This window comes from Macrobrachium rosenbergii, chromosome 3, assembly GCF_040412425.1.
Source record: "Macrobrachium rosenbergii isolate ZJJX-2024 chromosome 3, ASM4041242v1, whole genome shotgun sequence".
Lineage (NCBI taxonomy): Eukaryota > Metazoa > Arthropoda > Malacostraca > Decapoda > Palaemonidae > Macrobrachium > Macrobrachium rosenbergii.
In genome coordinates this window covers 86,122,148-86,144,970 of record NC_089743.1, presented here as the reverse complement: position 1 = coordinate 86,144,970, position 22,823 = coordinate 86,122,148, and positions in this window count along the sequence as shown.

Genomic DNA, 22,823 nt, shown 5'->3' with positions numbered 1-22,823 from the left:
GTTGGTACATGAAGCATTAGGGACTCCGTTGCTCATTTAGCGTAATGAATAAAATACATATAATGGGCACAGAAATGTATTTGTAAAATAAATATGATGTTTAGATGCGATTATGCGCTGTTGCCATTTAGTGATGCAAGACACTTCTTTCGATTTTGCAAACTATGGGAAATTTTAACCTACTAAGAAAAGAAGCGCGCACAGCGAACTATGGTGGTATACCAAGCCTCGACGACCTGCGAAGAGAGGTGACCGAAGTGCTCAGGGAAATGGAGTCAATGGATCAATGGTGATATATATATATATGTATATATATATATATCACCATTGGTTGCAGCGATATCGGATGTAGATGTTTACCAGCTGTAAAATAGCAGACCAAAGGAAAGCGGCACAGCAATAAATATTCAATTGCCTGGTTGCCCAGCTACACCAGATCGATATCACAGCAGTAACCACAGCATGCTCCAGTGTAACAATTCTCTCTTAACTGTAATGCAGTTGAAACAATAATTAGTAATAATTAGTGAAGAACTTGATGAAAATCGTAGGAAAACTACGAATATGAAATCTCTCTCTCTCTCTCTCTCTCTCTCTCTCTCTCTCTCTCTCTCTCTCTCTCTCTCTCTCTCTCTCTCTCTACTCGCATGTTATACATCTTTATACCAATGTACATTTTCTTAAATATCCAACAAAAATACCAATAAAATTTTGGTTCAAGTCAGTAAACATGCATGCCTATGTATTCAGTTTATCTTCTCCATACCATTATTCCATAATTCACAAGACACACCACCATCGTACAAACAAACGCATACACACATACAAGCACACGCGCACGCACACACAAATGCAATCAGATACAATTATCCCCATCACTGATTGGCTTCCCACTAGTATGCGTTACCACAATGTTCCAAGCATCCAGTTCCACTTGGCGTAACTCTTGTCTCGTTATTTAATTGAATCTGCATTCTTATTGACTAAGAACGAAGCAGTTTATTAAAGGGGAGGTTTCTCGACCGTCTCTCTCTCTCTCTCTCTCTCTCTCTCTCTCTCTCTCTCTCTCTCTCTCTCTCTCTCTCTAATGAGTAATATCATCATTTCTGATGCTACGTTTCTTCAGCAGTAGTAGTAGCAGTAATAATAATAATAATAATAATAATAATAATAATAATAATAATAATAATAATAATAATAATAATAATAATAATGGAAAAAATCCACAGTACTGTATATGTAAATATAATTTTAAAATAAATCTGTACAGAGACCTTTCGGGAATCTGTTCAATTCCCCTTGAAAACGGGAATCGAGCAGATTGGATTTGGTTCTCCATTCCAAGTCTCATGCTGCTATGAGTGTTTTTTTTAATAATAATAATAATAATAATAATAATAATAATAATAATAATAATAATAATAATAATAATAATAATAATAATAATACTGATGAGAGAACTACAGTGATGCATAAATCTGTTGTCAACTAATGGTACTAAATACGAAATTTAAGAGCGAATAGGACTAGAAGCAGTATTAAACATAGATATTTGGACTTTCACAGCCTCAGTTTTAGACTTTACATATTTCTTGCTGCAGTAGGTTATGTACAGTACCGTAGCTAGTGCTGCAGAAATAAAGATGAAAATAAGAATAAAATAGTATGGTTCATTAAAGACAACCGTTGCTACGGCAAAATCTAATTTCTCAAACCGCTTTACGTAATTTCCGATGATCGCATTTTCTGTGGCGGGAAGATCGCGTATTCGACGACCGTTGTTTACTTCATTCACTGTATTGCATGGACACATCCAAGAGTGTTTTCCTTTGAATGTTAAATGAATGCAAAAAAGATTGTATGTACAGGGATATGTACAGTTTTGCGTTGACTTTTCACTAGCAATCAAGGTTGTCTGCACAAAGAGTTGGCACCTTGACCGTTCGCTGAGAACCACCCTTCCATACGGAAACTCGCGTGATCTCCGTTGTAGCTCACACAAGCTTCGACCCTCATTGAGAGCATGATATATTTTGAGATGTAGCGAAACATTAACACAAAATCATTCATTTCCCTCTGCAGGTAAGAGTGTTTTCCTTTGAATATTAAAATGAATGCAAAAAAGATTGTATGTACAGGGGTATGTCCAGTTTTGCGTTGACTTTTCACTAGCACTCAAGGTCGTCTGCACAAAGAGTTGGCACATTGACCGTTCGCTGAGAACCATCGTTCCCTTCCATATGGAAACTCCCGTCATTGATTTCCCTCTGTAGGTAATTTTATGCGTAATTTCGTTTGTAAAGGGAAAACGTACTTCAATGCGTCCATATCTTGCAATAAATGAAATAAATATCGACAGCTAATATCGACCTTGCCGCCACAAAAAATATAATCATCAGAAAACCTGTAAAATTTCACCATTAATCAAATTCGGCTGAAGCGGTAATTACCTTTAATGGAACAATAATCTAAGGGAGGGCCTCCTTCCCAAAAATAATGAGAAAAACATTTATCGGAGTGCTGTGAGAGGCTTTGGTGTTGTAGAGAGTATGGAAGTTGACAGGTTGGCGAATGTGTTGTATTATTTGGAAATGTCAAGGGAGAGAGACTAAGAAAGACTGGGTAGATGACTCGAAAAAGGTGTTATTATTATTATTATTATTATTATTTTTTTTTTTTTTTTTTTTTTATTATTATTCAGAAGATGAACTATATTCATCTGGAACAAGCCCCACGGGAGCCATTGACTTAAAATTCAAGCTGCCGAAGAATATGATGCCTATTATAAAGAAGAAGTTATTGAAAAAACAGAAAGAACGGATCACTTATTAAAAAAAAAATAATTAAATAAATAAGAGCCGTAAATATTCAGGAATCACTAGCGTGCGCAAAAGATATAGACGAACAACGCGAACTGCAAAGAGACTTTTGAGACGGAGCTCTTGAACTCTCTGCCGAGATGTATAAAGCGGATACTGAGGTGGAAGTGGATCAATGATTCAGCAATTAAAGTGTAGAAGCAGAAATGGCCATGTGCTTTCTCTCTCTCGATGACCCCTTACAGGGGAGGAAGCAGTTTAATGACGTACGATGATAATGATGATGTATCACGTTGCCTGGAATACCGATTCTAATACCGTAACTATTCAATTTAATAATAATAATAATAATAATAATAATAATAATAATAATAATAATAATAATAATAATAATAATAATGGAAAAAATCCACAGTATTGTATATGTACGTATAACTAAAGATAATTGTGTACAGAGATCTTTCGGGAATCTGTTCAATTCTCCTTGAAAACGGGAATCGTCTTGGATTTGTTTCTGTATTCCAAGTCTCATTCTGTTATGAGTTTTTAATAATAATAATAATATTAATAATAATAATAATAATAATAATAATAATAATAATAATAATAATAATAATCATAATAATAATAATAATGGGAAAAATTCACAGTATTGTATATGTATTTATAATTGAAGATAGATCTGTCCAGAGATCTTTCGGGAATCTGTTCAATTGCCTTTGAAAAGGGGAATCGAACGGATTGGATTTGTTTCTCCATTCCAAGTCTCACGCTACTATGAGTGTTTTTTAATAATAATAATAATAATAATAATAATAATAATAATAATAATAATAATAATAATAATAATAATAATAATAATAATAATAACAAGGAGCACAAAGCAGCCCTTCTTGTGCACATGCACAAGTGCATTTGTAATGGATATATTGATAATTAAAATAGCGGCATTAGTATGAAAGTAACACATTATCATTTATATGGTTCTAAGCGGAAAGTGGAAAACAGCAGTGTAAAGGTAAAGACTGAATAATATAATTATGATAAGCTTTGTAAAACAAAGACGAAAGGAATTTGTAAAGAACTTTAAACAATCTGATGACAAAGTCTTAACTTGGGTAAAACGGAACTCTGCTGGTGTAGCTATTTTTGTCAGAGACCTCATGTATTTGACAAACTTTCACACTGATATATTATTCAGTCATTACCTTTACAATACCACTTTCCACTCAGAAAGAACCATATTAATTTTGATTGACGTATAACTCTCATAATAACGCCACTAGCTTTATTGCCAATATATCCATTACACGTTATGATAACAATGAAACATTGTTCAGCTTTCAAGAGCCACTGCTCCCTTCTTCAGAGAAAAATCATTGTTGAAGAGTAATCGCGAGGCTGTGGATATCTGCCGACCTTTGCAGATCTCCTCACTAGGAATCTATTTTCGTTTACCTTTAAGATACGACCAGTAAGGTTTTCCCTGATTTGGAATTAGAATTGCCAGGTAACTGGTGATGGTCAACCACAGAAGCAGCATCTATATAAACGTCTCTAGGCTCATCCTGAAGGCCAGTTCCCAGTAAGCTATTATTTGTGTTAATCCTGTCTATATTACTAAAGAATATGGTGGTTTATGCACGAGGTCATTTTTTTATTCTATTGTTTTTAAATGTTATTTTACAATCGTCAGATTCCATTATGCCATTTCCGCTTGAAATGGCTTAATAGAATAATATTTCTGTCATGTGTCACACGCCATGTCTGTTCACAGAGACGTTTTTTCCAGATTCCTACCAGTTTTATGACATATGAGAGGTTGTTATATTCTCGTGTCATAAAAAGGTTGTAATTTTTCCCCATGGGGGGTTAGTGCCGTCAGTGCACCTCACGCGGTGCACTGTAAACATTACTTTAGGTTCTTTGCGGCGTCCTTAGCCATCTTGCTGCAGCCCTTTTCATTCTTTTTTTCTGTACCTCGTTCATCGTCTCTTTCTTCCATCTTACTTTCCACTATTGTTCCCTATGATCATATTCTTTTTCCAAAAAAACGAGTCTCCTTTGTAATTTGTATTTTTGTTGTTTGTTGTGTGCATGAGAAAGTCTTAGGTGAAACACTTTAAAAGATCTTGCACTCCACTGTTTAACCTTTCTAGTGGCCTATGCTCTGTTTATGATTGTTTTAATTCCTGTGACATAAGTTAAGTTATATAGTATTTATATATATATATATATATATATATATATATATATATATATATATATATATATATATATATATATATATGTGTGTGTGTGTGTGTGTGTGTGTGTGTGTGTGTGTCTGCGTGCGTGTACATGAAATAGAACCTTGGTACAATCTGCTTTAATGGACGACAAGCTTTCCACGCGATGAAATTCAGCCATGTCATAAAAATACCCAAAGGAATTTTAATCAGATCTTGAGAAACCTTAATGAAGTCATTCAGTGGAACGGAGTGAAAAATATTTAGGCACCAAAGTGCAGAGATGAAAGGAACAGAGCATATTTTGATATGCAATTGCATTGAAGGTGAGTACACAAGCCTTATTGCGGAATTTCAACTGGAAGTAAATGAAAATTCTGAAGTATTTTACAGCACTTATTATGAATTTTCGCTGGAAGATTCCATTTGATGTAAGGCATGTTGTTGGCTCCACATAATACAAGCATTTAAATCTACAGAACGAAATCATGTTGTTTTGTGATAACCTTTGGTGTGAGGTGAAGTTAACTAGATGCTGTGGTCGGGGTAACATGATGCAAAGGTTTCATGTAACACATTGACGACTTTTAATTAAATATCAGCTTTATTGTTGTAACAATTTGAAGATAATTACGTGTGAGGCTTTGGATAAAAGTATGTTAAGTTATGAAAACAATGTGAAAGATTTGGGTGCCGCACATACAAATCAAATCAAAATTTCACTTAATTAAGAATACAAAGTAATGATATCACTCTAAAGAGAGTTATTACATTGGTTGTAGATTACGCGCTTAAATTTATATCATCTATCCTTTTCATCTAATTTTGCAATAAAAAATTTGAGCAGAGAATGAAATAATTTTATATTACGCCAATATTTTGGAGATTCGTGTTCTCCACACATTCGTTCAATCAAAAAATACTGAGAAAGTGGACGAAGCTTTGATCAGCGAACCAAAGTCAAAAGCAGTTTGCAAAGCCTAACTGACTCGGCAATATTCTTGACGGTTTATTAACACAATATGCGACGCTTTTATTCTTGCAGTAGTCAGACGGCTGTTCGGGATCGCGAATTCAGTTTTCAGTTCTTCGAAATGATTTAACGCTGAAGAATTTCTTCCTTCATTCATCAGTTACAAGTTTCCAAATTGGAATTCCGAACGCTGTAAGATTTCAACAGAATTCGCGCTCTCTATTAATTTCCCCAGTAAACAATTTTTAGAATTAAATAAAAATTCAGAATTGCAACTGGCGTAATATTTTTCCATCCAGACATTTACCTCAAGAACGTCCAGTTTATAAACGATATGTATACGTAAACTGAAACTTAAAAATAATATATGTGTGTGTATATGTATATGTATATATATATATATATATATATATATATATATATATATATATATATATATATATATATATATATATATATATATATATATATATATACACATATTAAAACAACTTTATATATATATATATATATATATATATATATATATATATATATTATATATATATATCAACAAAAATATATAAATTATATATATATATATATATATATATATATATATATATATATATATATATATATATATATATATAGGCAATATATATATATATATATACTGTATATATATTACAACTTTATATATCCTCTATCCCTCACCAATAGACACACTTCCTCCCTGTGACTTGATTATTTCTCCCTATTTCACCAAGGGAACAATCGTCATTTCCACTTATCTCCTCATTATTTCCCATTTCAAATACATCTTCCTCCATTTCCTCAGTACCTACATGTGGGATCAAACCACCCAGTTTCACCCCTTGTTTCCCAAGGTAACTTCTCTCACCACCAAAACCGATTGCTGTTTAATTGGTTCCCTAGAAAACGAATATCCGCCGATCCTACAACGTCCAGTTCATGAGCTAGGACATCACACACTTTATTCTCTGAAAGCCTGAGTTACGACTGAGGGAACTTCGATTGATAAAAGTCAAAGTCCGTTAGACTGACCTACGCCCCCCCCATATCCAGAAACACTAGAAGACTAGGCCCAGCTACGGCTCCTTTAACCACCGGCTTCAGTTCCTCGTTGGACGAGCGGGTTCCGTTCTCAGCTAGCACTCTGCTGGCCGCGAGCTCGAATCTCCGACCGGCCAATGAAGAATAAGAGGAATTTATTTCTGGTGACAGAAATTCATTTCTCGCTATAATGTGGTTCGGATTCCACAATAAGCTGTAGGTCCCGTTGCTAGGTAACCAATTGGTTCTCAGCCATGTAAAATAAAGCTAATCCTTCGGGCCAGCCCTAGGAGAGCTGTTAATCAACTCAGTGGTCTGGTTAAACTAAGGTATACTTAGCTTACCACCGGCTTCAATTCTCCTATATCTCCAAAAAGCCTCTATGACATGAACATTTTATCCTTTCTCTTTTGCCTGTTTTGCCCTCCAAAAATTCTGTCTGTTCCGGGAACTTCTTGGATATCCTTCTTATAGCTAACTCTCAAAATTCTGGTTTACTGGTCTGTCACTACTCTTTTTGAGGAACGGACAAAACTTCCAATTATGTGAAGGATTCTTACACATGCCACAATATTTGGTTCGGCAATATTTCTTAATATGCCCCTGTTTATTACAGCTGAAGCAACGAATTTTCAGCATATGATCCGTAGACTTTCTATCACTCCACTTTGCCTCAAAAACTACTGGAAGCAAAGCTTGATTCTCTCTGCGGGAAGTTAGTTTGGACTATTGTGGTGCTTTTAAGCATTCCATTGAAAAATGTGCTATATACCATTGGGCATTTCGACATGTGTTCCTTGATTTGGGAAAAGATAAAAGATTCCTCAGAAGTAGCCTTTATCGGACTATCAAAACTGCTAACTATCGCATCCGGCACGTCATTTAACAACCACAAGAAATGCAGTAACTTCTGAAAATTTTCTAATGAAACAGAACCTCCATCAACCCAGTCCAAACCTCTCAATTTCCCCACCAAGTCTGTGGCTGCATCAAACAATTGCGAACTTTACTCTACCACGGAACTCTGTCCTTTCCTGACTTTATAAAATGCCCTCGTATCCCGAACCAAATCTCCACACTCATCCACCCTATACGCAGATCTTAGAAATTTCTTTAAATCATCCCAAGTGCGACATTTCATGAACTCAAACCTGCGACAGCGTTCACCGATGTCTCCAACATCTAAAGCAAGAAACCCTTTAGTTTCATTAAATGCTTCTGTGTCATCTGTGAATTTTTTGTTAAGTGATTTTCTACACTTTCGATAAATATCTCAAGTGGCTGCCTTAAACTACCATTTACCAAACCCGCAAAGGGTTTGATAGGTGACGTAAGCATTGTAATCCTATGAGTCAACGACTTATCTCCTGAATCCCTGCCTGCCATTTTGCTGCCTTTTCCCTTCTTATTTCTGTCTAAATGAAAAGTATCCCTTAACCCCCGGATAAAATTGGCATGATCTTAAAAGCATACAAGATCAAAATCTTGCAAAATACCCTCTAAAAGAAAAAAACACCATCTCCCACCTCGCAACTATTGATGCGTATGAACAGCTGAGCGTCAATGGCATATTTTTGAAGGTTAACTCAAGAGATCTCCCCACAAGAAAAGAAAAAAGAAAAAGAATTTCAGAGGTAAAATTCACCCTTGATATCGTCACCGCTTGCCTGCATGCAAAAATGCTTATCCAAACCACTGTCTCTACGCAAAAAAAACACACGTTACCTCTCACTCACAGTACAACCCATTTCCCCCATGCACATAAGAAAGATATGTTTCCACCCAAAATTAATTTATGAAAAAAGAGAAGAGAAACATCTGAATATACTGAAATAAAAAAAAAATAATTAAACTCAACTTTTTCCCCTTCCCTTGTGTCTCTGCAACCCCTGATATTCACAAAATTATAACTGCACCTTTAAACTAAGATACAAAAATATAAGATCAGAATCAACCAACTCACTTTTCTTGAGATGTCTCTGGTAGCCGTGGCTCTTCCTTGGGTCAGCAGATCCCTTCTCCTTCGTCGAAGGACTCTCACTAAACCTATCTTTACACAAAGGCCTACTGAAATGAGACACTGGCATACAAAACTAGACTTTATTGACAAATTTAACGAAAGTGATTCAGCAAAAGCTACGGTTAATGGGAAACATAACTGGAGGAAATACTGTTTCACAAACAAGCATAGTCATGATTCTATGCCAAGCAATACTAGTGAATAACACTCTGGTTATCAAGCAAAGTAATAAGGTCGTAAAGACCGCAAGAAAACTATTGGTTTCACAGTTATTAGGTTGTTAACTCTTGTACATTTGTGTCAATAGTCAAATCGATTGATCTTATACTTTTCTCATAAACTCTTTGAAATTGGGGAGTTCATTTTAAGAGTTTTTCCACAATTACTCTTTCTTTCTATCTCAGTCTCTGTTTCTGTCTTTTCCTGTTTATCTGTCTGTCTCTCGACCATCATCAGGTTGTTCCCTAATTATCTCTCTCTCTCTCTCTCTCTTTCTCTCTCTCGTTCTTCATATATATATATATATATATATATATATATATATATATATATATATATATATATATATATATATATATATATATATATATATATATATATATACTCACACACACACACACACACACAGACACACAGACACACACACACACATATATATATATATATATATATATATATATATATATATATATATATATATATATATATATATATATATATATATATATATATATATATATATATATATATATATATATATATATATATATATATATATATATATATATATATAATATATATCTGTGCGTGCGTGTTTGAGTGTGTGCGCGTGTGTGCAATTCCTCTTTTACTAAGCCAGTTCCACTAACAGGAAGTACTGTACATCAAGGGCAAAACAACTCGACGGTCAATGCCCCCATTCATCTCCCTGTAACTTGAAAAACTATTCGGTACGACCTAAACCTAAATCAAGCAGCCATTTGTGCACTGCCAGGAATGGCCCAATCTTCAAGATGCGAGATGGTATTTGGGCTCTTGCCAGCTCTCTCTCTCTCTCTCTCTCTCTCTCTCTCTCTCTCTCTCTCTCTCACCCTTACCACTAGGGCAAGGTCACCACCGCCATTTTTTTTAACCGAATGTTCTTTTTTCGCTAGAATTCCAAAATTTTGGTCTTTGGTTATGATATAGTGATATAATTTTCTTATTAAAGAAATGCAGAAATTGCAGATATTTTGTCGTTGTTTTTATATATAATTGTTATACAATGAACTTCAACTTCTCGGTTTCCGGAAATGCTTTGTATATTCGAATGGGAAAACAAAGAATGCCTTTGATTTCACTGACAGATATCGAACCAGGGTCGGTGTGAGAATTACGAATAAGCGATATCTGGTACCACTGCGGGGACGAATATTTACTTGCAAAAGAGTGTTTATTACTGCCTTTTTATCAGTTTCTCTAAGCTTTTCCTGTCCTTTGTTAGAACAGCCATTATTTGGAAGAGGTTTCTTGACTCTAACGACTTTCATCCACTCCTTCCAATTGGATCAATAAGTTAGCCGAAGGGCGAAATTTGGCAGTTTCATTGACCTAACGAATGTTTGCACTTTGGGTAAAAACTTAAGTACCAGCTTCAGAAACACATAAAGCGAGATTTTTGAAATGTTTGTTATGAAACTTAAATGAATAAAAACCATATTTTGAAAAATCGGAAAAAAATGTATTCCGTGACTTGTGTTAAAAACCTTCAGTTCCAATTCACATGACTATTAACGTAAATAAAGTGGCGTCGTAATGATTATGACCAATGGCGCAGGTTGACACCGAAACAATTTCAGACATAAAACAAATTAACGCAAATACTTGGACATTATATAATTCTAATTCATTTTAAAAGAGTAAGCAGATAATTAAGTCTTTTTGTTGGTATTTAGTTGATGTGAAACTCATTACATTTAAAAGTACTCAATTAATACATAAGTGACAATTAGTATATAATTAAGGGAAGGCTATCAGAGACGAAGTAAGTCATGAATTACCTTTAGGGAGGCTGTCATTAACTGAAGCGCACCATCGATTCAAGCATCAGGCAATTCCTACCAGTCAGGAATCATTTAACATGGACTTGATCGTATGTACCTAAGACATCGTATACACTGTATATATGTGTGTGTGTATATATATATATATATGTATGTATGTATATAAACAACCCATATACACACGTTATCGTATACACACACACAAATATATACATACACACGCACACAAACATATATACATATGTATGTATATGTGTGTGTCTGTGTGCGTGTGCACGTGTGTGTACACATGTAAGTGTGTATGTATATATGCATAATGTGTTCGTGTGAGCTTTTTTTTCCTTGAAAGAATATATATATTTCTTCCGTACATTGTACAAACTCTTACATTTTCTAGACGCTAAGACTCACTTATGCTGAATTGAAAACCCTCCCCTGTTCCCTGGTACCAAAAAAAAAAAAAAAAAAACCAACCCTCCCCTGTTCCCTGATACCAAAAAAAAAAAAAAAAAAACCTCCCCTGTTCCCTGATACAAAAAAAAAAAAAAACCAACCCTCCCCTGTTCCCTGATACCAAAAAAAAAAAAAACCCCACCCAACTTATATTGAAGGCTCAAATTCCCATCCATTGATCTGCCTCGGAAGGAGGTCGAAGGAGGAATTCCCTGCAGAAACAAAGTTTCAGAGCCTTTAAGGGAAGAGACTGGGTCAAAAGCCGACATTATGAAGTATACCAACTTTATGTAATAGCATCCAGTCTCCTGAAGTCCTAATAGCTGCCTCACAAGTTGGCTGGAAAGAAATTGTTTCGTCTTGAAAGCTGTGCCTTCATTTTTAAGGGGGATGTGTTGTAACACTGAGGATATTCTTCTTTAAGTTTTGGAAAAGAAATTCATCATTCCAGATATTTTGTGACTAGTGTGGTTGTGTTCAAAATCGCTTTTTTAACAAATTTAATTGAAGATGGAATGAATAATTGTGCTTCAAGATCTGTCTTTTGTAAAGCTTACATTAGAAATAAATCTATTGTTTTTCAAGCCGTCTTAAAAAGATACATGAAATTTTCTTAACTGAAAGATTGAAGAGATGGATACGTCCTTGCGTACACGTACACGTACATACACGTGTGCATATGCATATATATATATATATATATATATATATATATATATATATATATATATATATATATATATATATATATACATAAATATATATATATATATATATATATATATATATATATATATATATATATATATATATATACACATTTATATATATATATACTGTACACACACACACACACACACACACACACACACACACACATATATATATATATATATATATATATATATATATATATATATATATATATATATATATATATATATATATATATATATATATATATATATATATATTGGGAATCAGGAGACATCTCACAGCATTTCATCTCTTTATTTCGTCAACGTTTGAGTCCTAGCCTCATTATCAAGCTGAAACATACAAACATTAAATAATATATAATCAATGGACTTATTAACATTATAATAGGTAATTTATTTAAAAAGAGACCAAAACAATTAGAATGGAAATGCAAAGTACCTACCAAGGAATAGGAGGTGAGATGAGTGACAGTCATAAGATACCTAGGTTAAAAGTAAGCTCATTTTTAATGAAAAGTGATTCAAAGATCGCAAGCTGTTGTGGGGAGGAGACCCTAGTAAGAATTTTTAATTGTTCATATTTGATGTCAAATTTACAATTATAGGCATGGGTCCGAATATTAGAGTATTCTGGAGACGTCCATCGAACTCCAGTGCAATAACTGATCACGCTATGGCAATCGATACGAACTTTGAGGAGCCTAAGAGAGGATCCAACACATTTTCCCAATTACATCGGGGACAAGTAAATGAATAGACCGCATTTGATGCCAATAGGGGGTCAAGCAATATCTTTATATTTGAAGAGAGACCCGATTGTTAGGGGATTTGTAGTTATTTGTTGGCATTTTATGGCAGTGACATGTTATATCCACAGGACCTTTACCTTAACGTCGAGCTGGTCGGAATTTCACAAGGAAGTCATGTTTTTACAATAATATTTTTTAGAGAATTATTTTTCTAACAAGCTGCTTTTGAAACACTTAGATAAGTTCCTTAGTAGTAAAATTATACCTAGTCTTCCTTTCATACAGAATAATTTTTGCTATAACAAAATTAGACAGCTAATATAATAACATCGGTACTGAAAGAAGAAAAGTGTAATCTCTGAAACCTTGTATTTTGTAAACTAAAGAATCTGTAATCTAAACTATCCCATCTTATTAAAGCCTAATATGAGTACTAAAGTATAAATATATATATATATGTAGTGAAGTTGTGTTGTTGTTTGTGATATATATATATATATATATATATATATATATATATATATATATATATATATGTGTGTGTGTGTGTGTGTGTGTGTGTCTGTGTGTGTGTGTGTGTTTGATTTAAATCACGAAAATGTAAAAACGTGATGATTATACGAACAAAGTTTCAGCCATGAAGGAAGGTGAAAAAGCGGAGATGCTAAGTACTTCCATCTTATTAGCAAGACATGGTCACAGCAACTAGAGATATACAGAGACAAGGGCCTATATATATATGGTGGGTATAAGTCCTAAGAGAATACAAAAAGTTTGGGAGGTTACAGAACGGTCAACGGATTAACATCAAAATCTACCAATTGGTAATCAACTTTATTCTATCTTTCAAATCTTTCTGAAACATAAGTTTCATTACGAGGTCAAAAGAAAATAATCCTTGGCTTACATTAAGATTTTTTCCCCATGTCAACTGAATCATAACAGATTCTAACAAGTTCCTGGAAATAGTTTAATTACTTCGTAATATTAAATTTTTTTGTGTCCAATTTATTCTGTGGACTTTTTCACTTAGATGAAACATTAGAGCATTATTTGTCTGACCTGTTTCTTACTGAATGTTTACTGATATATATATATATATATATATATATATATATATATATATATATATATATATATATATATATATATATATATATATATATATATATATATATATATATATATATATATATATATATATATATATATATATATATATATATATATATATATTTTATATATATATATATATATATATATATATATATATATATATATATATATATATATATATATATATTTGTTTATTTATTTATTAGCTACCACAAGTTGGATCTGTGACCACTTGCTGAAACCTCTTCAAGTGTAAGAAGTTTTGTAGGGAAGAAAAAAGTTGTATTCTGTAAATTTGTAAAATAGTAATCTAGATTTATAATGTTTACTTGTCAATAAATTATTTTTATGTGGGAACGTTAGATATACTGTAAGCAGAATTAAGGAAATATACCAAGTTTTCACGTTAAATGTTACTGAATTATGCATTAAACCACGTCATTGCATTTAACGTTTTAAATTGCCAGATGATTCAGTCTTCAGAAACTGATGCCTCTGCATCAGTCCTAACAACGCTTACATCGTTAAGGAATCCATTCGTCAATTGCCTGTATACAAGTCACTCTGTAAACGTATTCCCCGTGTTTCCTTTTCATCATTTATCAAGCTTCGACATTTGCGAAGAACTGAATCAGTTAGAGTGTATTTTCCCCCACCTGCAATAAACAGCAGTTTAACATTCCCACTTTCCCCTTCAGTTTTCCTTAATGCCCAAATAAGCTTCATTAACACACGGGAAAAAGACCACGTATAGTATGTAGGTAATAATAATAATAATAATAATAATAATAATAATAATAATAATAATAATAATAATACATGACGGTAGTAGACCCTCCATTATGCATGTTTTGCTAAAAAAAACAATGCCAGCATCAGTGGAATTGATTTTATACAAGTTATCTTCACTTCTTGTTACTATTCTCTTTTCTTCGAGGCTAATATCTGCTAAGAGCTGGCCGATGTACATAATCTAGATAAGGGGAAAGGCAGTGGTTCTGAATATAGTCACTTTTTATTCTGGTATGAGCAGATAGAAGTTAAACATGGCGTGATATAACCGTTGAGTTTTAGATTATCAGCAAATAGTCACTGAATACTCTGCGTCATTCTCGAGTGGTAGGGTATCATCGTAGTTTTCTGAGGGCTTCGTGAACGTTTCTTACTGTATCGTCGGTCAAACTCTAGGACGAGGTGGGTCTGTTCTGGTTAAGAATGGGCTCATCAGTCGGTATATAAAAGTTTTCAGATCGTTGGTGAGAAGGGAGCTGAATTCTGATTGGCTATTACGAGATTAGTGAACGAGAGGCAACACAACTCTTTACCTTTAAAAATTGTAGCAACTGGGTCTGCAGATGACATACTACCATACTCCAGTCTGGAAGGTTTACGAACACTGCAGAGCCTCTCAAAATATTCAGAAATATTCTCCTGACAGACTGATGTGTATTCAGGATAACAGGTGGAATAATAACAAAGCCATGTTTATAGATATCTCGGGCGTAGCCGAAAGAGAACTGGGTTTAGTTTTGGTGTTGATGGCGAATACAAGTCTGAATTTCTTCTGTAGCCTACCTCTCTTCCTCCCATCTCAAAAAGGCCTTCATGTGGTAACTGGATATTTTATTGAGTTTTGTATATCTGAGAGGGATGATAACTTCTTCAATCTCACGGATGATCTTTGTCGATATATATTCTTTGAGGTTTTCTAACCTGCCTACGAAATTTCATTTCCTTATCCATGCTGTTATTGACTGCTTCAAGGCGTACCCAACTACATGCCAAAACCGCAGTCTTGATCACAAGATTTGTTTGAAGCCTCCTTTCTCACAGTTCTTACAGGTAATCAGTGTTTAATAATTTTTCAGTATATATATTCATATATATATATATATATATATATATATATATATATATATATATATATATATATATATTATAAATATATATATATATATATATATATATAGTGAATAGCAACGTTTAACATTCACCTTTAAGATTTCCCATTTTCAGTACGATGATGGAAAATCATTATTTTTTCTTAAATAAAAAGAATATAAAAATGAAAAGGTTTTAAGGAAGGTAAAAAGTCACTGACGTCATCCAGTTAAGAAATATTGTAAAGCTGACCTTCATTGCGAAAAAATGGCCATGAATCTTTCCTCTTCTATTTAAAGAGTCTGATTACAAACTGATAACCATTATGAAGAAATTAAATTCACAAAACTCTCACGCGAGAAGACTGATAAAATATTCGACGTAGTGGGAGCTTTTCCGAGGCGAAATGTGGATGAGAGGGAAAGCGGAGTCGGAGGTAACGAAATCCGTCGAGTGAAAACTTGGCCTTTCATGCAACGATCCAATTACCGGTTTAAAGGACGCCCAATTTGATTGATTGAGTCCCCGACAGAATCCCCGGGTCCAGTTTTAATTCGATGGGTGTATTCACTGCTCAATTAACTCGGGAGAGGGATGATATTCTTAATAGCGAAATTGCTTGAGACTTCGATTATCGCTTTTGATTCAGGTGTGTCCATGTGTGGGCGAACTCTCACGCACGTGATGTTATATACATATACTCGTACTTTATGTTGTCGTAGAGCCGGAGGCAGGAATGAAAGAAGTGGTTGACCAAGCGCTTTCGTGTATTTCTCACACCTCCTCAGGGTCATCTCCTTTCATTCCTTCCCCCAGCTCTACGACAACATAAAATAGCGCTAGTTCTAGCGATAGATCGTCAATATGCATATACATATACATATAGTATATACACACATTAAATATGCACACACACATATATATATATATATATATATATATATATATATATATATATATATATATATATATATATATATATATATATGTGTGTGTGTGTGTGTGTGTGTGTGTGTGTGTTTGTGTATGTACAATCTTCGCCTCTGTCGAAATGTGCGACAAATGACTTCGGTGGAATTCCTCCAGGCATGTCTTCCTTGCTCTTTTTCTTTAGCCACGTAAAATAAATCTAATCCTTCGGGCCAGCCCTAGGAGAGCTGTTCATCAGCCCAGTGGTCTGGTTAAACTAAGATATACTTAACTCTTCCTCTGCAAATCTCGACTCTCTCCTCATCATTCCCATCCACTCAAGCCTGAGTCATCCATCCATAGAGAGGAAATGACATTTAGATTTGTAACTAAAATGTTTATCTTCTGAGTTGCAATTTTAGTTACTGCCAGCTGTTGAATTTCTGTTTTCAAGTATATGTTCAGTTAGAGGACAGCTAAATTTCGTTGAATTGACCTTTAAGCAGTTAATAACTTATGTTTATCATTTTTATGAGCCCCTTGCTATTGATTGTTACTTTAGGTCCCTTTCTGATTAAATATGGTTAAACTCTTTAGCTATGTATTTTTTATTTCTGTTTTATTAATTTTTTTCATTTACTGAAAGAATTTGTTTTCTATCATATAAGCTTCGTAATGTCTTGACAAAGAAACAAACAAATCAGCTTCAGTTATGCGTTTCATCATATCGCTAAGTATTATATTCTGGTTATAACAAAGTTTACAGTTCGTTAGAAATTTAAGATAATATTTTTAAGTTGAATATCTATTAATTAGCCAACAGACATTAAAGGCACAGTCTGAAGGATCCTCGTTGTTCATCAGCACGCGATTTTTCACTTAAAGCAAATAATTATTCCTTGTTACAGTATTCTAAAGCATTGCATATTTCATTACCTTAACACAAACTAATTTTTTTTACACGATTTGCATGTAATTAACCTCCTCGCTAATGAAAATGGGTTCAACTCTCGTAAAATTATGTTGCCTGGTTATTATCTCGAGCTGTGCAGGGTCATGTTCTTTTAATAGGCACTTTAAATGTTTTTCTGGTGTAATTTTTTCTTTGTTTTTCTAAAGTGTTGCATTGTAAACGGTTGTTTTTTTTCACTGTTATGATTTGGTATTTTATTACTCATGCTCATAATGCGTTTCATTTATATCTTTTATTTCAGCATCTACTTTTTACCATTAGGTTATATGTGATTATAATTATCATCATCATAATCCTCTCCTTTCTTATTCAAGTTAATTTTGCTTAAAGATTATATTTGTTATTATTATTTTTTTTGGGGTAGTTGGTCTTGCCATAGTCATCCTATTAGACTGGGTGGTTCTTATAGTGTGGGGTTCCGGATTGCATCCTGCCTCCTTAGGAGTCCATCACTTTCCTCACTATGTACACTGTTTCTAGTAGCACACTCTTCTGCCTGAGTCCTGGAGCTACTTCGGCATCTAGTTTGTCCAGAATCCTTTTCAGGGATCACTAGCGGATCCACAAAAATTTCATGATTGGCACTCAATTTATATATATATATATATATATATATATATATATATATATATATATATATATATATATATATATATATATATATATACAGAATTATCATTATCATTAAGATTTATTGTAGTTATTATTATTATTATTTTTCTCAAAATTTGATTATTCTATTATAGATTTTGTATCTTTTCCCTTTTTATATTTTTCATTTATGTTATTATTATCTAAATCTTCAGTATTACTATTTTGTCATTATTTTTCATGGGGGTGTACGTGCCCAGGTGCCCTCCCCCTCCCCGATTCGCTAGTGTCAGGGATCTTGGGATCGTGCCTATTATTATTATTATTATTATTATTATTATTATTATTATTATTATTATTATTATTATTATTATTATTATTATTTCCACATCTATTTTTCTACCATTGAGCTGTTTGCGATATATATATCAATATTATCATAATGCTCTCAATTTTTATTATGGTTAATTTTCCTTAAAAATCATCTTTGTTATTGTTATTGTTAAGTAATTATTATCATCATTTATTTTCTTATTAATTGTGATTTTATTCAGGAAATCGTTTTTGCTTATTATTGACATACTCTTTTTATAAGTGCCAGTGACTCTCATCCTAAACCGAACTCCTCTCAACGATCGATAAAGATAGCAGATATATTATAAATTTTACCCCCGGTGCTTTGTTCAGGTAGGGGCATGATCTGCCTTATCGGCCATTACCTATGTTAGCAACTGACGGTAATGCCTACCCAACAAATTAAGTTCTCACTCAGGCCCAGATACTACAGGGCGCCCCACAAAAAAACCAGGAAATTTTAGGTTTACATTCTGTATTTTACACACTGTCGCCTGGCTCAGAGCCAATACTCCCCTGACTTCACTGAACCTAACGAATGGCCCTCAAAAAGTCCAGATCTCAGCGTCATGAATTTTACTAGGTGGGGCTTACTGTTACATCAACTTCAGTTACAGAGGAGAGAGGACACAGACATGCAATCCTTGAAAGCTCTGTTGGTGGAAGCTTGGAACAATATCCCGCTTGATGTCATCCAAAAGGCGGCTGGAAGTTGGCTAGACCGTGTAAGTCGTTGCGCAGCTGCCCACAGAAAGCATTTTGGACACCACATTTGCGTTTTACTCTGTTTTAACAACGTTTCTATTAGCAACAACTGTTTTCTGTTTCCAACAAATAAATAATCTATAAAAGCTTCCGTTCCATCACTGACGTTCATGATTACTTTACTCCTGGATTACAAGAACTTCTCACGGTAAGTATTGATGTTTATTTTCAACATGTTGATTATCTCATATAGGAGAATTTTCAGATGCAAGTCAAGTTAAGGCTTTTACATAAGATCCCGCCCCGTCGGCCATATTCGTTTTTTCTCTCCCTTGAAACATAGTGCTTAGGTTGTGTTTGCTGCACGGGCTATTAAAAGTGCTTCCACTAAAAGGTACCATGTTTTTAACCATGATGTTTACCTCGCTTAACAAAATGTCTAGATGCAAGTTAGCCCTGAGCTACCATACAAGTTTCTGTATCGGCGGTAATAAACCCTTTGTCTAGTTTATTGCATAATGCATCTAGACCACTCTCAGTAAATGGTAACATTTGTTATTTTGCCACGCATGAAGGCAAAATTAAAAAGATGCCTAAATGCGATTTATCTCTAAGCTTCCATACAGTCACCCATCCGCTTGAATTTTTCCATTTCATCTCTCCTGGTCTATAGAGGTTAGCTTAGCTCGCTCTGTACAACGTCAAAACAACTTTCAATAAAAGATACCTTTTTTTTTACCTTGACATTTACCTCAAATAGAAAAATAGAGACAAATTCAAGTAACGCAATGCAAGAATACAGCTCATCCAAAAACAACAAAAATTCATATAAAAATTATTTTAGTTTTCTAGATTGATTCAGTAGAGTCGACTGAAAACCGATATTTCAAAGCTCTCGAGAACCATTCAAGCCTAAAGTTGATATTATGCTAGCCTAGTTTTTCATCAGTATTTTTTTTCTGTTTCGTTGATAAACTGTCGATGCACGTAAGTTACAATCTTTTATTTGATTTAATAAATGATTAAATAAAATTGTTTTTGCACCTTCGGATACTGCTTCGTCAGGCTTTAAAGGAAACGTAGCATTGGTAGTTTCTCTTAGTTGATTTCAGTCAATGTTTATCAGTGAAATTAAGAAGAAAATGGCAAAAAAAAATCATAACTGCGAATAAACTGTTCTAAACACTACCTTAAGTATACCTAGTTTAACCAGACCACTGAGCTGATTAACAGCTCTCCTAAGGTTAGCCCGAAGGATTAGACTTATTTTACGTGGCTAAGAACCAATCGGTTACCTAGCAACGGTGCCTACAGCTTATTGTGGAATCCGAGTCACATTGTAGCGAGAAATGATTTTCTGTCACCAGAAATAAATTCCTCTTATTCTTCATTGGCCGGTCGGAGATTCGAACTCGTGGCCAGCAGAGTGCTAGCTGAGAACGGAACCCACCCTCCCAACGAGGAAGTTACCTTATATATTTCTTCGAGGACTTATTCTATCCACTAACTGATTCATTCTAGTAGTTCTGATAACAATTCCGTCTAAAGTTTGTGGCTTTATGATGGAGATGATAAATTAATATCATATACTGGACATGCTCGGATATGATATCTTTCTTAGGGATCCCCATTTTGTTATTACAAGCCTATTTTTCTCCTTGTCAAAACTGAGCGTGAATAATTTTCATCAGTCAGTCTTCAACTTTTTAGTAATTACACATAAAGGTCTAGACAGGACGTTACATAACTAATGGATTTATTTCAATCTATTTTCCAGGATGTTTTTGGGAAAAAAATTTTAAAAACGTAACCATGATAACATTATTCGAAAACCTACGTAAATTTTTTTTTTTTACTTTTTATAACTCAAAAGTCTTCTGGGAAATTATGTTGTTGCTGGTTGTATCATCTCATTTTATCATTAATTTATCATTTAATAACTAGATAATTGCGAGGACATAATATATGCAAAACACAAATGGCAATAGAACCATGATGGGGAAATTAGATTTCTATAGCGTCACTTACGTTAGATACCGAAGGATTATTCAAATTCAGTAATAGCGGTAAATGTATTGCTTTATCATTTTTCCCACATTCCTAGAAATGATTTATCCTGCACCGAGGTCAGATTCTAATTTGTCCATAAGTTTGATTAAGGAGAATCTTTTTAATTTAAAAGTGCTAACAAACTGTTTTTTCCTAAACCAGAATAAAATCTCTCTCAGAATAAGGTTTGAGTGCAGAATCAGCGTTATGGCACAACCATTCTAAAATGCTTTCTCATTTTCGTTGTCACTGAGGAAGGAAAAATTTAAGGCGATTTTTTTCCAGCATGACTTAGTAATATGCTGTTTTCCCTTCCCTTAAAAGTAAAAATTCCACTTTCTCTCAGATAAACGAATAAAGCATCGTTGGAAAGATAGTTCCTCGTTGGACGAGTCTTGCAGATTTGTCGGCTAGCACTCTGCTATTTCGATTCGAGTCTCCAAAGCAATAGAGGAATTTATTTCGGTGATAGAAATTTTCTTCGCTATATATGTAGCTCCGATCCACAATAAGCTGTAGGTCCCGTTGCTAGTAACTAATTTGGTTCTTAGCCACGTAAAATAAGTCTAATCCTTCAGGCCAGCCCTAGGAGAGCTGTTAATCAGCTCAGTGGTCTGGTTAAACTAAGGTAGACTTAACTTAGCATTGGAAAGAGCAACAGGAATCTCTCGTTTAGGCTAATTTGCACAAAGTAGCCGAATAAATCGGATTAATAATAAGTGCCTTAAGAAATAAAGTATTGTGAAAAATGAAATTTCAGTCGATTTACGTTAATACAGCATGGACGTAGGTTTGGTCCAATAAACACTTGTTTGCTTTGCATCGATTACTGGATACAAGTTTCAGAAACTGTAAATTGTACTAAAGACAACAGTTAAGTACGATACATGAATACACGATTTCAAGTAATGTGAAGTCACTGATTACTATTTGCCAACAGTTTCTCATTTTTCCCTTGAATGCTTGTTATTTTCGATGCTTCTGCTCTCTAAAAAGCATCCATGCCTTTTACAGCTTACATCTTTTATTCACGATACAGGCTGTAATGAATACTTGCTCATTTCGTGATAAGATTTTAGCTTTTAATGAAGTGTTCGTTGCATATTAAATCGGTCTTATGCCGGCAGACGTCGTTTCACGAGGCCAGAGTGATGTGTAGAATTGAGTGGGAAGCCTGGTGTGAGCC